The 17074-nt window shown below is 50.8% G+C and overlaps 1 protein-coding gene across 1 annotated transcript in view; it reads right to left on the bottom strand.

Moving 5' to 3' along the window:
* The window catches only part of CTXND1 (cortexin domain containing 1), a 34879-nt gene extending 18573 nt beyond the window's left edge, over positions 1 to 16306 (bottom strand). The window contains exon 1 of the mRNA XM_031440705.2: positions 16235 to 16306. The gene's annotated coding sequence lies outside the window, so the exon portion shown is untranslated. The remainder of the gene's footprint in view (positions 1 to 16234) is intronic.
* Positions 16307 to 17074: the final 768 nt, after the last annotated feature.

Genomic DNA, 17074 nt, shown 5'->3' with positions numbered 1-17074 from the left:
AAAAGGTCTGTGCACAGTGAGAATAGCCACGGCTGATATTTCTGCACAATTTATATTTTAGAAAAGGGTTTCCATTTATGGTGTGGTAAGAGCAGTGACAATGGGCGGGCTGTGGTCACCAAGCTGAGCAGGTTCCTGAGACTGAGGTGTCCCAGTCTCAGGCCCCCAGACGGAGCAGTGCTTCTGCGGCCGTGGTGGGGCTGGGCCGTGGGGCCCCACAGAGATGCTGCAGAGTAAGTGTGCCTGTGTTTGGAGGGAAGTAGTTGGGGTGGGCATGGAAACAGCCAGGCTGTAGGAACGGGGTGCCATCTGCCTGGGACACTGGATGCCTAGAGACGTGCCGTCAGCTAATTGAGAGGTAGATGAGGGTCGTGAAGTGAGGACAACAGAGTGTGGGCAAGGCTGCCAGGGTCCAAAGGATGACCCCTGGCTTTTGTGTACCTCCCTTCTCCTTTGAAGCACAGAGGACTCATTTACAAAGTCTCATTCGTTTGGAGATGTCCAAATGTCTTACATCAGACCCGTGGCCAAGGAGATGTTCAGGAAATTGAGCCTACATTTCTAGTCTGAGTGCAATTTCATTTGTGCCCTTACATAATTATTTACCTTTTATATTACTGAACACTGGCAAAGAGCCTTTAACAGATTTTTCTTTTTTTTTAATGGAGAGAATCAACCTTTTTTCTCCTCATAATGAAACTGAGTTGCAGACACTGATGAGCAGGGAGTTCCCCGGCAGCGAGTGTGACACAAAGGCGCCCTCCGCTCAGGCTGCCCGCGCACAAACCCTTCACAGCCTGACCACAACCTCAGGCACAGGCCTCCCCGAACCTGCTCCACTCAGTCCACACCCCCTCGCTCTCCCAGAGAAAACCCACCACTTTCCAAAAGCCTCAGCGGGAAGTGTCTTTTCACAAACAGCCAGGCTGACTCAGGTGTGTTGAGCCGTTCTGCGGTTGTTTCCAGCCACCAGGGTTAAAGTCTCAAAGCCCTTTCTCACATGAAAACAGAAGCCAGACACTTGTGGAAGCTCCCTTCTTAGGACGGGGTTGAAGTGGTTACGATTTCAGGTCCTGGGATGTGATATTCAAGCTCAGATCCTGGCCACCTGGCTGACCAGCCATGTGACACTGGACAAGTGATGTGACTTCTTCAAATGTCAGTCTCCTTATCGTTAAAATGGTGCTAATAATGCCCCAGTGACTGTCACTGGCTCTCTGAGAAGAGCGAATGAGGAACTGCATTGACAGTGCTAAGCACAGTGCCCGACAGAGGGTGAACACGGGATGAAATTATTCTCTGCTGCTTTTATTTTTGTTTCGATGGTTTCCTTCCAAAGATGCCCGTCTCCCCTGGCCGACTGCAGGACTACAGGATGCTCCTGCCTTCAGCCTGCCCACCTTCCTGGCTTCCCCAGAATGCAGTGGAGCACACAGCCAGTCGCCTGGTGTCCTCTGACAAGGGACGTCCTACAATGACTGAATTTCCCAAGGAGCATTCCCCTTGCCCAGAGCAAGATCAGGACTGGGGGCTGCACTCCTCTGGCTGTACCTGATGGTACGAGGGACTCAGAAGAGCTACGCAAGCCTGCCTCCCCACAATGACTCAGACCAACAGAGGCGAGCTGCAGGAGACTGACTTGGCTGTCTCCGGGAGTAATTAATCTCCTTGAAATTAATGCCCCCTCCAAGGCAGGCAGCCACAGTGGCTGTGCACATCCAAGGTGCAAAACTCGTCTGCATATGTAAAGATGTTTGTCAGGACAGACGACACCGCTGTGGGTGCCCATGGCCCTCGGGAATCCATGGGCTCCCCATGGGTTCCGTAAGAGCTCAGGGATGGGGTCACCATCACAGGGTTCCTTGCCTACCTCCTCTGTCCCCATAAACAGAGGAGAAGCATGCCCCTCGGTACGGGATCATATCTGCTGTGGAAAAGCTGAATGACCTTGAGCAAGTCACCGAGCCTGGCATCCTCACCAGGAAAACGGGCAGGTTGTCTTGGAGGATTCCGTCATTGTGAGCAGAGCACCTTGCAGAAACCAAAGACCAGGGAACACCAGCCTTTTTCCTTCAATGCATCTACAGATTTCTAAGGAGAAGGGTTTGGACAGGGATTGATATGGAAACTTGACAGTTTGGAGGCTGTTCCTCTGAGACCAAGGGCATTTGGACAAAACTTGGTAAACAAATCATTAACGTTTTTAAAAAACTGAGCAATGTGGTAAATTAGTAGGGTGATGGGGCTCAGGGATGGATGAGAGTCTGGGCAGAGGTAGGGTCAGGGACAGGGTGAGATGGGCTGCCTATTACTCAACATCTCTAAGTAAACACTGGGACTCCGCACTTGGGCTGTGCTCTTTGGATGGGGTGGTGCTAAATCACCTCTGTCAAAATGGCCCCTTCATCACAATCACTGCATCAGTCCACCCCCAATACCCCACAGTGTTCTGGATACTCTAGGCCAGTTCTGGACACGAACCTGCTCCTTGGCTATGGATTTCTACAGTGAGGCAGGGACAGTGAAATGCAGATAGCAGCAGGCTGAGGGGTGGCCCCCCAGGGTTTGAGTAATGGTTCTGCCTCTTGGTGGCTGTGTGACCTTGGTCAGGTTGCATGGCCTTTCTGTGCTTGGCAGTCAGAGCTCTTCCCCTGCCCTTCAGCTGTTCTTCCTTGTGGAGTCACAGGGAGACAACGAAGCAGAGGAAAGGGTGGCGAGGCAGCCCCTCCCAGCTGGCCAAGCAGATGGAGAACCAAGGTAGAGGCCTCCTGAGTTCCTCCCTTTAGGGTATCCCGTGGGGTTACCCCCAGAGGCAGAAGCCTAGTGAATGGGATTCTCTCTCCAGGTACCCAAAGCACATCTCAGTGCGAGCTGCAGAGGGGATGCTAGACAGGTGCCTTCCAGATCCAAGGGTCGTGGTGCACGTGTTCCCCCATGGGAACACTGACCAGACTGGCTGACCTTCTCAGCTCAGCAGCAAAGAATGTGCTTGCCCTAAATTGTGCTCATTTGCATAACCTAGCTGTGGGCTTGTCTGGCAGGGAGCAGCAGGTGTGCTGGGTGTGGTATAACATTACTATGGAAGGCCGTAAGGGAAATCAAGTCCCAGTTTCTATTTCCAGCCCGACCTCTCTCCTGAGGGCCAGTCTTGCCAGTTGGACTTCGTCACTGGGATGTCCCAGAGTGTTGCTCCTGGCCGCATGGAGTCGCCCTTGTGTAGTTCTGCAGTTAAGACAGCCCTCTCCCGGCCACATTATCACTGCTAGCCCCTTCTTCTTCTCAAGAGGCTTGAATTTAGCTCTGCCTTCCCACAATGGTGGCCTGGAGCAAATCCCTTAGCCCTTCTGGGTCTCAGCTTGCTCGTCTGCAGATAGGCAAGAGCAACACTAACTTCCTCAATGGGGTGCTGGTAGGACCAAGAAGAATTAATAAAAGCGTCTGGTTCACAGCAAGCACTACATAATATCCCGCAACTAGCTGTCCATCTGGACTTGCCTTTTGCTGGTGCCTTGGTCCATTCAGGCTGCTATAACAAAACACCACAGCTTGGGTGGCTTGTAAACAACAGAAATTTATTTCTCACACTTCTGGAGGCTGGAAGTCCAAAATCGGGGTGCCAGCATGGACAGGAGAGGGCCCTCTTCAGGGCTGCAGACTTCTCGCTGTGTCCTCACACGGTAGAAGGGGCCAGGGACTTCTCTAGGGGCTCTTTGATGAGGGCACTAATCCCATTCATGAGGGCCCCATCCTAATGCTCAGTCACCGTCCACAGGCCTCACTTCCTAATGTCATCAATTTGGGGGTTAAGATTTCAATGTAGGACTTTGGTGGGGGGGGGCACAAACATTCATACTGTAGCAGCTGAGAACCACACTAAGTCCTGCAGGTTCAGATTCTTAGAGCAACATCTCCTGGAACGTGTTGGAATAGGGTGGAGAATCCCCTGAGTGCTGCTCCGTTCATATGGGAAACATCCCAGCTCATGGCCCTTCATGATGACCTGGGACAGTGACATCTGCTAATTACAGCCCATGGGCCAAATCTGGCCTCTGTCTGTTTTTGCACAGGCCCACGAGATAAGAATGGTTTCTACAGTTTTAAATAGTTGAAAAAAAAAAAGCACCTGAAATCACAACACATGAAAATGATACATAATTCCGATTTCAGGGTCCGTAAGTGTAGTTTCAGCAGGACCCAGCCATGCCGGTGTTTGCACATTTCTGGCCACTTCTGCACTGCAGCGGCAGAGGGGAGCAGCCACGTCAGACCGCATGGCCCGCCAGGCCTGAAATATTTACTCTCTGACCCATTAGAGATCTGAAGAGACCCAGTGTAGCTGTTTTGTAATTAGTGTTTCCTAGATGTATTTGGGCACATTTTTCTTTTTCTTTCAAATCATACCTGTTAATATTCTGAGCAATCAGTGACATCACTGCTGCCTGAGTTCTTCTGGACCTTTCTCTTCTGTCCCCTACACCCTAGGCCTACAGAGTCTACCTTCCAAAGCCTTCTTTTTCCAACCTTCCTTTCCGGTCCTTCCTAAGCCCTAGTAACCTGACCCAGGTCCCTCCTCAGGGTCACTTGCTGCTCATTTCCCCATCCGATGCCCACTGCTAGACCAACCACCCCGAATGACTGAATTATTCATTAATGTGCTACAGCTCCCATCACCCCCAGGATCAAGTCAGTCCTTCAGCCAAGTGTTCAAGACCCGCCTGGCTCCACCCTGCTTCCTCTGCATTCCTCCGGACACACTGGATGCCTTGCTCATTTTAATCCCCGCACTTGGAATGTCTACTCTCATTGACCAGCCAAAGTCTCCCAGGCCTGGATCAACTGCCTCTTCCTCCAGGAAGCCTTCTCAGACCTTCTGTGTTCCACTTCAGAGATGCATTTACCGTAAGACTAATGGGGCTTAAGTCTCAGGGCTCCTCACTTGTGTGGGCCCCTTCCAAGACCCTGGGAGGCATGTGCTCTAATGGTATGTCCTCATGGCCATATATTTTAGCAAAATTTGCAAAAGCAAGATGTATTAACTTCAAATGATTAAGAACACTGCCTCTTTCAACTCCAACTTCCTGATCACCAAGCTTACTTTCCTTGCAGTTTGAGGACTTCAAGAATCAGCAGCACTTTGGGGATCAGGCCAAGGGGATGTTCAGTTGGAAATAATTCAGTTTGGATTATTGAGATAAACTTGTCTAACCTGCAATGACTCGGGTATAAAGAGACCACGTGCAGCAAGGTTTTCCTGGCTACTAAGCGGCAGAGAAGATTCAGTCTTTAGAATCGACTCTGTCGGCTTTCACATGCTTAGAGCCACGGACGAGCCTTTGATTCCTTAAGCAAAAGCAGGTTGGTCTATTTTCAGAGGCTTGCCAGCATCTGACACTTTCCCATTCTCCATCTGCTCCCACGTGCTTTCCTGCCTCCTGGCCCCCCACAAGCTGCCCAGACGCTCCACTTCACCAAAGTAGACGCCTCACCCTTGTCTTGTGCATGCTCTTCCCTGGCCTGAAGTGGCCTAGCCCTCCCCACTGTGCGGCCGCTGTGGGTTTCTCTCTAGACCGGCATGAAAGGCGGACACCTGTGAAGACGGGATGGCGCTCTGAATGCACCACCACAGTGTGGACGTCAAAGACAGCTGGCTGAGGGGGGTCGTCAGTTCTGAGTGGTGACAGTTAGTCACAGCCTGAGCAGATTGGAAGGGCCTTGAAATCTTACAGCTGAGAAATAAAACAACTGTGATAGTGGTTTCCTCACATCTGTGAGGATTTATGACATTTATCAGTAACGAGTTGTGAAGCTAAAAGAAACATTCGAAATTAAGCCAAAAAAAAAAAAATCAAAGTTTGGCCAACTATGAAAGAAGATCGACACTCTTTCTACTTTCTGTTGAAATGATTTTACAAAAGCAATTGAAATATGAAGAGGAGATCAAAATTCAGCCAAAAATGTAAGAATAAAAATACCATCAAGGTGGGTCAAGCAGTGAATTTTTAAAAATGATGTTAACTTTGTGGGTTTTGTGATGTCGATAGAGTTTTCATCTTTTTTTTAAATAAAATAATTTTTGAAATATTTTATGATTTGTAATTTGCTGTGATTTATTTGCCAAATCTTTATTTAGAATGAGAAAATTAAGCTTTTGTGCTTACTTTTGTTTTCATAATTTTGTGTCACTTTATGAAGGAGGGCTCCCTGTGTGGCATCAGCTTTATGGCTCATAATATCTGGATCTGCTCCTGACCCTTGACCCCTGACCCCTGACCCCCACCCCCCGGGGGGCACTGAGCTCTCCCTCTCCATACCGCTCTCTTATTTTGCTGTTCTGCCAGGCAACCCCGATGGGGACCTGGCTTAGATCCCACACTAAACTGATCTGCCAGCCTGCACTCTCTGTGACATTGAACTGCACACTCAACTTCCTGTTACGCCACCTGCCAACATCCCCCATCCCAAATGATAAGCTCTTAGCAGTGGAACCAGGTCCTAATCACCTTGTAAAGTGAAGAGTCTCTCCACGAAGACTCCCTTCTGGAAGTCCTGAGAACTTCCCAGACATCTGTTCAGGAGAACAGGATTTTAGAAGCTAATTTGTCTCGCTGATTCATTGATAAGAGCTCTTTAAAATGCATCTGTTTTTATTGGAGGCATTTTGTACAGGATATAAAAATCAGTGGCAAATGTCGCATTTAAGTGAAAATAAAGCCAGCGAATAAACGCTCAAGCAGCCCTTAACCAGGGACATCACATTCTTTTCAGCAGGCAGCATCGTGATTCTGAAAGAAGCACCCAGACATCCTGGGGCGAGAACCTGGCTTCCTCGCCTTTTGGTCCAGCTGCAGGCCAGGCCCCCGGGGGAAGGAAGCCACCGGGAGACAAGCGCTCCAGGGCAAAAGCGCTGGAGTCCAGCCAATACCAGCTGCTGTGCCCGGAAGCCTCCAGCTGGCGCCTCGCTGAACACTTAGTGCTGGCTCACTGCCCACAGGCCAAGGCCTTGTGGGGCGCGGAGTCACGGTACCCTGACTTTAGAAATAAAGAAACCAAGGCAACGGCCCAGCCAACAGCAACTAAGAGGGGGGCGGGCAGCTGAACACTCACCTGAGGGCAGGGGAGCCCCTGCTGTGACCACTCCCCACCCCACCACACCCCCGGGCTGGGCCCAGGAGCTCAGGGCAGGAGGAGCCCTGCAGGGATGTCTCTTGAGAGGGCTTCCCACCAAGAGAGTCTCAGTGTGGGCTGGGGGTGCTAGCAGGAAAGGCCTCCCCTGTTTGAGCAGTCCTGATTTCCCCGAGGCAGGCGGCGTCTGGGCAGAAGGGTGGCCTTTACCGCCCTCCCCCACCCTCCCCGGCTCTCCCCACTCCCTCTCTTCCCTCCTGGCCCTCCCCCTCCCTCCTCTCCTCTCCCCTTCCTTTCTTGCCTCTGCCCCCCCCCCATCATAATCCAGTCACCGGGTTTCTCAGACACAATTCGGGCTTTCCCCACTTCCATGCTTTGGTTCGCACCAGCCCTTCTGCCGACAAAGCCCGCTTCGCCTAGGAAAGTTTTCAGGCCAAGTTCAACCGCACTGCTCCTGATCTGAACTGAAAATCTCCTATTTGGTTTCTTCTGACTCTTGGCTTCAAGTGCGTGTTCTGCTCGGACAGGGAAAGGCTTCAGCAGGTGTGTGCCCACCCTCCCTGGCTCCCCCCGTTGGAGGGCAGGGATCCGCATTCACCCCTGTGTCTCTGCTCTGGGCTCAGTGGACCAGCACAGTGAGGGTGGTGGCCCCTGCTCTGCCTTCTGCCATCGCCCTGCGTCTGGAGCACTGACCGGTTCTCCGGCTGTGGAGGCGGCAGGTCCCCACCAGGGCCAGCGTAGGCCCTCCGCACTAGCCCTCCCAGGAGCATGCAGGGCTACTCGTGGGCCGCCCCCCACCTACCCTCAGCACAACAGAAACACACTGCTGACGAGCAAAGCCAGTGAGTCCCCATGATCAGGACATTCAGAAATCAATATTTGCCTGCCGGGCCCACTTCCTGGACGCCTGCCTAGTGCAGACAGGCAAGGAATACCAAAGCCAAGTTCTTCCCATCTTGCTAGTAAAGAACCCAGATACGCAAAATGGTAACAAGCCCTATCTTCTGCCTTGATCCACATCTAACCCTTACATCCATATCTCATTTTCATACCTACCACAGCCTTGTGAGCTGGCACAGCAGGGATTAGTATTTTGATTTTACTGAAGAGGAAACTGAGGCTCAGAGAGGCCCCCTGATCCAGGGAGATAACTCTGTGAGCCTATTATACATGACGTAGGTTGAGAAGGTTTGAGGGTGCCCTGAGGAGAGAGGGGCTACATTTTGACTGCATCATGGTCACTCTGAGTGACTGCCTCTGCTGAGAGGCAGGAGAGATGGAGGGGTCCTGAAACGAGTTCCTTCACGCCAGATGTCCTTCACCCTGTGCTTTCAGGGACTTGGTGACAAGTTTGGAACCTGCAGAAACTCTCCTGGCCCACCAGGGGGCTCCTGTGAGCCTGGGGAAGAATTGTCAGTTTAGAAGGTCTCAGGGCCAACAACCTGGGGCAGGAAAGGGAGGCCCATCTGGCTTCTCTTCACCAGAACAGCTCTGAATTGTCTGTTTTCTAAATTGGGCCTCATATTCCACTCTACCAGACAACGCCAACGTCATGTCTGCATCCAAGGTCACAAAACTTGGTCCTCTGGTAGATTCAGGCAATGATACATTATGCTCAGGCTGCAGAGTGGCTATGAGTTTAATCTGGCTTTAATTTTAAAGAATTGGCCATTGGGAGATTTACATAAGATTCAGAATTTTTGCTTTTGGAAAATTGTCAGATCTAGCTACCCTGGGTCTACATTTCTGCTTGGCAAAGTGGAATCGGACCTAAGTTGCCAGTGTCCCCTTTAGACTGTTCCTGTGTCTGATTTTCCACAGTCCCCACCACCCCCTATTGCCTTCAACTCAATCAGCTTCAGTCATTTTTGTCACCTGCCCAGCGTCTGTAGATATTTGATTTTGCTCCCTCAGGTACGTGTTGCTTTAAAGAAGCAAGCTACGAGTTAGACCAAGCCATCTTGGTTACTCAGGGAAGTCAAGAGCTTTGGACTTATCAGAGATTTCCTCTGTGACCACATGAGCTGCAGCTTCCACCTGCCACTCCTCTGATTCCTTTCAACCACCTCTTCTTCCCTTGGGAAGGAGGCTGTGCAAAGTGCACTTGCCTGTTTCCCAGACCTGCCACCCAGAACAGATGTGGGTCAGCACAGCCAGAAGGCCCGGCTTCAGGAGCCTCCTGGGTCTCCGACATGGCCTGGTTGTTGGGGGCTGTTGTAAGCCATCCAGCTTGGTAAATGCAGAGTTAGATTTCTCTGAGGTATGTTGAGAAATTTACACATCAGGCTGTGGCTACTCCAGTGGGTACCAAGACACTTTCCCACCCGGGCAATTCCCTTTGTCCACTGTTACTTTGGCTCATTCTGTGGACCAGGCCCCGGGAGCCCTAGAAGGGAAGGCGTGGGTGGCCACTGGGAAGTGAATGATGAGGAGTGGAGTGGGCAACACCCTGCAATGGCAGAGTCTTCATACATTGATGCCCCAGAGCTGCAGCAAATTGGACAAGATGCCAGAGCTCTTTTCTAGGGCCAGGCAGGGAGTGACACATTGAGAGAATCCGGCTCCTTAGTGTCATCATCTTCTCTCCTTTTCTACAAAATTCCAGATGCAAAGACATCTCTCTTCCACCTCCATGGGGAAGAAATGCCTCCCAACTGGGAGCCCAGGAGGTGAGGTCGAATGCACACTTGGCCGTCTCAAACTGGGCTCAGCCCACTAGTTGCCAGTGGGGTGGCGTGGGTGGGTCTCTGTGCTTCCTCATGAGAACAGGGCAGTGACACCCATCTCTCAGGGCTGCCGGCTCAGATGGAACAGGAGACATGGAAGAGTGTTTTGCACAAGTGGAAAGAACTCTGTTAGCAGCCCCTGAGGGAAAGCAGTGGGTGTTGGAGGAGTCTGGTGCTCTGGGCCATCTGGAGGGGGCAAGAGTCAGGCTCCACTGGGGTCCACACAGTGCACAGTCCGTCTTCCGGATCTCTGTGTCTGTGCAGGGATCGTCACTCAGCACCTGGCCAGATTTCACATCCTAGTCACCGAGGGTGTGGGAGATGGGAAGATCAGTCCAGCCTGTAATTATTAATTACCCTTCTCTGTTTAGAGACCTTGAAAATGTCGGCTTGTTTTCTGCAGAACATAAAGCAGCCCTCCCATTCTCTGCTAATGCCTTCTTTCCTTTGAGCCCAGCAAGCCAGATTCAAGTGAACAGATGAAGCCTGAGAATTTACGCACAAAGCTCCAAGCTCAGGACGGTGGGGGATGCACTGGTAAAACATGTGTCAAAATCAGTAGACACTCCAATCATCCTGTTATTACCCAGGGGAGGGGCTGCCTGACAGAGGGTTGACTCTGGGAGGCTGGGCTTGTAGCTTCTGCCCCCTAGGTAAGACACGGGCTGGGAAAAGCCAGACCTCTCCCTCCCGAGAGGATGTGCAGCATATGAAGAGGTCTCTATTTCAGGAAAAGTAAAGGATCATCCTTGTTGAAGATTGGGTGGACTCACGCTGAGTCTGTGCAGAAGGGCTCACAGCAAAGAGTGATGCAGGTGGACTGGTAGCCAGGACTGGGTAGCTTTGTGCAGCAGTTCCGGTTGTAAGAAGGTGTTAATCAGACCCAGGCATCGCCCTCTGCAATCAAAGCAAAGGTGACACAGTCACTAGGACTTGCGTTCCTGGTAAGTTTCCTGGTGGTGCTGATGCTGCAGGTCCCGGAGCTCCGTGGACTAGATCTTTCCCGCAGAGAAGGTCAAGTTCAGCCCCTGATACTGTTAGGTACCTACACTTTCAAATACACAATCTCGTCGGTATTCCAGCAGCCTCCGTGGAGAGGGAGAGAGTACAAAGGGTGAGACTGGGACCTGGAGCCAGTCCTCAGGCTTTGAATCTCAGCCTGAATCCCTTTTACTGCAATGCAACTTGGCAAATCACTTAACCTCTGGGTGCCTCAGTTTCTTCATGGATAAAATAGGGTGATGATTATAGCACCAACCTTACAGATTCAAGATGAGGATTCGAGGCGTAACATCACAAAAAAACACCGAGGACAGTGCCCGCACGTAGAGATGTCGGTGCGAACACCTGCGGCTGTTGTTCTATCCGTCTGCAGGTGAGGACTCGGAGCCCAGCAGTTTTGGGAAATCAGGCCTTGGGCATCCAGGCCCTCTAGGCTCTGCCCCCAACCCCGTGTTGCCCTTGGCAATCTTGTGTTTGCCTCAAGACTGAGATAAACACTGTTCTTCAAGAGACTCTTCTGGTAATTATTCACAAACAAATAACAGTCATTTGTTTTGCTTATGAGTCTGGAGGTTGACTGGGCTCAGCTGGGTGGTTCCTGCTCGGAGTTCCGATGTGCATTTGGGTCAGATGGTGGCTGGGGCTGGGGCCTCTGGCGGGCTCCTTCACTCACATGTCTGGAGTCCACGCAGGGAAGACTCACAGCTGGGGCTGGAGCAGCCGGGCTCCTCGGGTATCCCTTTCAACGTTGTGGCCTTTCCACGTGGTGGCCTTAGGCAGCTCGAGGGTCACAGAGCAAGTGTCCCAAGAGAGGCCAGCATTAGCCAAGTGGCCTTTTCTAACCAGCCCAGACACGATCGCCTTAGACCCAAAAGCACAGGTTTCTTTCTAGATATGGCCTCTGCTGTTTGTCTTTCTGTGATTTTCCAGGGCTGGTGCAGGCGAGACTGAGGCCACGTCAGTCTGGACAGCAACGCTTTGGCTACAGGCAGTGCTGACAGCCGACTGCATCGTGACTTTTGTGGAAAACAGGAAATCACAAAACGCCCTTGAGTGAGGCCTGCTGTGGGAGTGAATGTGTGTCTCTCCAGGTCTAAAAGGAGAACAAGGGCATTTGCGCTTCTGTCCAGACAGAGTGAGCCGTGAACTTGGCGGGGGGAGGGAGTGTCCAAAGTTCAGATCCAATGAGTGTGCAAACAGTTCTAACTTCCCCAAACAGGGCCTGTGCTTCTCAAATTTTAGCCTCTAAACTTCAGGTGCTTGATCATCTCTCGCTGAAGTGTACACTGCCAGCTCTGAAGTTCTGGTTCAGGGGGTTGGGGTTGGGCCTCTGCACCTGAATCCTACAACGAGCCTCCCAGGTGATCCTACGAGAATGCCTCTGCTGCACTCTCACGCTGTAGGGGACGTTTTCACAGTCAGATTCAGAGTCCACGCGCAGCTCCGCAGGCCTGCCTGTGGTAAGCGTGGTGCTAGTCGATTTCACATGTTCTCCTCTGTAAGCTCCTCCTGAAACTTCAAGCAGAGCTCATCACACCTGCCATCTCTGGTCAACTTGTCACGGCCACCTGAGCATGAAAGTTCACGTCCACGGAAAGAACATCAGACTTCAATCCCCAGTGTCTGCCCCGGGCGCAGACTGCAGGAGGGCTGGCAAGACTGCCTGCTTCTCTGACCCTTCTCAACCCACAGGGGAAGCTCAGGGTACCTTTCTGTCAAGACAGCCCAAGGACAAGGATGAAATGCCATTCTGGAGTCTGTGCAGTTCTGCGGGCCAAGGCACTAGGAGTCAGATCTTTTAGAGGAAGGATCCAACACTGAGTGTGCAGGGGTGTGGCCCGCGGTGGAAGGGCACCTCTTCCCAGAGGGGTGTTGGTGGTGGGCTGCCTTGCTTTATATTAACACAAAGCTATATTATGCAGTAGAATTAAATACTTAAAAATAATTTAAACATTAAAACATATTTGAAGAATTTTTAAAAATTTAAAAATTCCCATAAGAAGAGAGTGTAAACTATATACTGAACATGGAGTGTGTGTCTTGAGGCCAGCCATTGACTGAGACCCTCTTCTGTCATTGGGTTAGCAGGTGGGCAGGGCGTGACCTAAGGGGCTTGAGGCCAAAGCTGTAGATACACTGAAGGCTGCTTGTTTGTGTGGAAGCCTCTTTGTGCTGCAAGGGCTTCTCAGACGTCTCTGGCCGGCTGGGGATTCTGAGACTGGGGATCCCAGTCGGCTCTCTTCCCATCTAGGATTCTGTCTTTCCATGTTTCCCTTGAAATAAGTTTCCCAAGGGGGCTCCATCTGGAGGGCTTGAAGCATCATCATCCCTGGGGGCACAGTAGAGACCCCACCAGAAATGTGCAGCATAGGGGCGTGTGTTGAAGAACGCACACTGAGCACTGATGTCCACGGGGGAGGCAGGTGCAGACTCCGGAAAGGGAGGTCCACAAGGACTTCGTGTGTAAAATGCTTACCCTGTGCTAGGCTCTCTCATATACATCACCAACCACAATTTCCACAACGACGCAGCAAAGATGGCAATGGCTTCCTAACTTTAAAAGGCAGGAACGGACTCTCAGAAAGAGTTAGGAGCCTCCAAGTAATAACCGATTGTAGTAGAGACCAATTACAGAGGGACGGCTCCCCAGGCTCAAACGTGAGTTATCTCATTTAATTTTATCCTCACAAAGTGAAACTGGTAATCATAATTAAGTGCAGCTACTTTTTTTTTTTTTTTTTGAGTGCTAACTCTACAGCAGGGATGTTTTCCTTAAGCAACTTCACATGATGGGGGGGGGCAGAATATAGGTTTCAAAATCAGATGATCCCAGTTTGGAAATCTTACTCTTACCCTGAACAACCTCTGGTAATTCAAGTTGCTTCTCTGATCATAAGTTTCTTCATCAGGAAAATGGGGAGGACAGGTGTTACTCTGGGAATTCAATGACAGCAGGTATAAAAATGCTTAGCGTCATTAAGTACTTAACAAATGGAACTGACTTTTAGGTATTGGTTCTCCTGGGGTTTTACAAATGAGAGAAGTGAAGCTCAAAAAGACAACGCGATTAAGTTAAGGTCATCTGACCAGAGGCAGCGCCAGGACTAAATGCGGATCTAAACAGCTAAGCAAACATCAGGGCTCTTCCTCCCCTGTGTACACAAGACGACTGATTTCAACAGGGCTGATCCTCCGTCACCAGGAAATGTATAAATTCCCACTCGCCAGCTCCCGGATTGTAGGGCGCACAGGATGCACTTCAGGAATATTTCCTTCCAAAACAATTCAGATAGTTGAAAATGTTGTCACTTTTAATGTTTTCATGGGAACTTCCGTTATCTAAAAAAACTCACGAGCATGGACCAGCTCCAGAGCCTGCAGTGCCAAAACTCAGAGCCGTTACAGTCTTCCTCCACATCGGGACTTGTTGAAGCATTAGCCTCAGAGTCTTGGAAACCTGTCAATTTTATAAACCCTGTTCTTTCTCTTGTGGCCGGACAGGATAATTTAAGGACATTTTCCTTGATACCATTTCATTTTCCATTTAGACCATGGAAATATTGTCCAGTTTAAATGATACTACACAAGATCATCTTAGGACTGCAGATTTTGAGTTTGTGCTGTGATAATGCAGCCTGGTAGTGTAAATATTTGTTGGAGAAAGATTAACCAGCAGGGCAGTGTATTCAGAATGGCTGCCTTTTTCATTAACCCAGTAAGGAAATAAACCAGAGAGACACGCAGCCCTCTAAATCACAACTTACAAGCAGTCATTGAACTGCTAGGAAAACTAATTTTTTTCAGGCTTATTAAGGTTCATGCTGTTTAAAAAATCCTTTATTCTGCCATAACCTTGTTTATTTTAAATTTACATCTTGAATATCTAATGGTCAGAAATATACTATAAATTTCCAAAAATATTTGAGTTCAGAGACACATTATACTTCATGCAACCATTACCTGAAAGTTGTTCAGAAATATTAAACACAGTTGGAAAAAAAACGACTGGGAAATTAGTCATTCGGAATAAGAATATATTAAAGATTATATAGAATAAACGAACAGCTTACCCACAATTTCTCTTTTGGCCAAATGTGAAGTCAGTGGTTTCAGAACAGTTTTCCGGGATAAGTTTTGGCTTGACACTTTTCCTTCTCATGTGTCCTCAAAGATGTTACATGCCTTATGCTGAGCCATCCCTGAAAAATGTAGCCTTAATCCAAATCCAATTTATAAATCACATCTAAGGCCTTGGATGTTTGGCTTTCTGCTGTCCTAAACCCACTTTGCAGGTTTCCAAGACCACAAATCAGGTTAGTACATTTCATCTCTTAAGGGGGGGGGGTGCGTACAAGCTCCCCAGCACCTAGGCGTCTACCCTCTAAGTCCACTGGATACATATTTTATGTAAAGGAGTAAGACTGCATCACAGATATTCTGATTTTCCATTTGAAATCCGGGGAGGCTCAGGTGAACTCACACAGTGTTTAGAAAGATCCTGCAAGCTGATTCAGAAATGGATTAGAACGGAACCTCTCCCCTTGGTGGGGAAGGCACCCTGAGGCCCTGCCTGGGACTTCATTTCTGGGTCCAAAGCCATACTGTGACCTTATGCCGACATCACCTTGGTCTTTCCTGACCGTCTTTCCCTCCTGGAATTTTCCCTGTGGGCAACAGAGGCTACTGTAAAATCCAGTTCCATCATACATTTCCCAAAATATCACCCAGAGCCTGGAAAAAATATTTGAAAGGTTGTATTAGGCTTTTCGCTGCAGATCAGGACGAAATCCAACTGAGACCTGACATTTTAGAAAAGCTGCCACCAACAGAACTTTTCCCAGAAGTTACATCAAATGTGACCTTCACCAGCTACACGGAGAAAAATCTGTTCTAGGTTACCGTCAGCCACAAGAAGGGACTGAATTTTAGGCACCGAACTTGACAAGAAGGAATTCCTAACTTTGATTCAGTTTTAACTCAGGCTCCTCAAACCGCTCAACGGCAGACGGGCCGAGGACCCCAGATGGAGAGTGGACGGCTCGGGAGTGACGGTGCCTTGAACACACGGCACAGCGCCTTTCCAGGTTTCTGAGACCCGAGCCCGCAGCATAACTGGGGCTGCTGCAGCGCGGAGCCCGGCGCGGCTCCCCCCGGGCAGCCCCAGGCTGCTGCTACCTGCCGGCGCCGGCCCGGCCCTCCCCGCCGCCGAGCAGGGGGTCCCCTCGCGGTAGCGGCCGGGCTTGGCTGGACCTCAGCGAGCAGACCGGCCGCCTGCGGTCGGCGGGCTCGGTCCGCGGCCGGACACCCACCCGCGCGACGCCCCGGCACAGCCGACGATGCGGGCGGCGCGGCGGCGGGTCCCGGGATGCTCCCGCAGTCCTTACCTGGCGAGGCCGTCCCGTGCGCTCGCGGGGCCCCGGCCCGGCCCTCCCGGCACAGAGGCCGGGGGCGGCCGCCGCTCGCACGCTGCGGCGCGTGCGGGTCGGGGGCGCGGGGCGCGGGGCGCGCTGCCCAGGCCCGGCTCGGCGGGCAGCGGCCGGGCTGCGGCTGAGTCAGCGCCCCGGCGGCGCGGGCGAGCCCGGGCCAGCCGCCGAGAGGGGGCTCTGAGCGGAGCCGCGGCCGCCCTGGCATTTTAAAGGCGAGGCAGCTGGATGCTGTTCAAGCGGAAACGCAGGGAGAAACTTCAGCCCCCGGGGCCAGGCGTGGGCAGCGCGGAGGGGGCCCAAGAGCCCCTTGCAGGAGCACAGCTCAGTCTGGGCTTTCCTGATATGCTCTTTACAAGCGTTCCCTTCAGATATTTCCTTTACGGGAGAGCAAATGCCTCTCTCAGAGTGTCTGCCTGCATTATGCTTATCAGTGAGACAAACATTTTCATCAAAGTTAAGAGCAAGACCAGGAGGCAGGTTTGGAAAGTATGGTTAATGCAATTAGACAAGAGAAGGAAAACGGTGTCAAAACGCTGAAAAAAATACTGAACTTGTGCTCTGTAAAACAAACAAAAAAAGGAGGGGGTCTTTTTTAAAAATTGGAAAGCAGAAGAGAAACAATTACAGTTAGTGGCAAATGTGATCGTCTAGGTTGGAAAATCCAAGCCGAAGACTGAGTGAAATAGTAGCCTTTTCCAAGGACCTGGCCATTTACAAAATAAACATACCAAATTAACAGTGTTCATGTGTATTTACTAACCAGTTAGAAATGCCAGTGACCCATTCTTATAGCAAAAC

Source organism: Camelus dromedarius, chromosome 29 (genome assembly GCF_036321535.1).
Source record: "Camelus dromedarius isolate mCamDro1 chromosome 29, mCamDro1.pat, whole genome shotgun sequence".
In the NCBI taxonomy this organism is placed as follows: Eukaryota; Metazoa; Chordata; class Mammalia; order Artiodactyla; family Camelidae; genus Camelus; species Camelus dromedarius.
The sequence above is the reverse complement of the archived record's forward strand: the minus strand, read 5'-3'. Positions and strand labels throughout refer to the sequence as shown.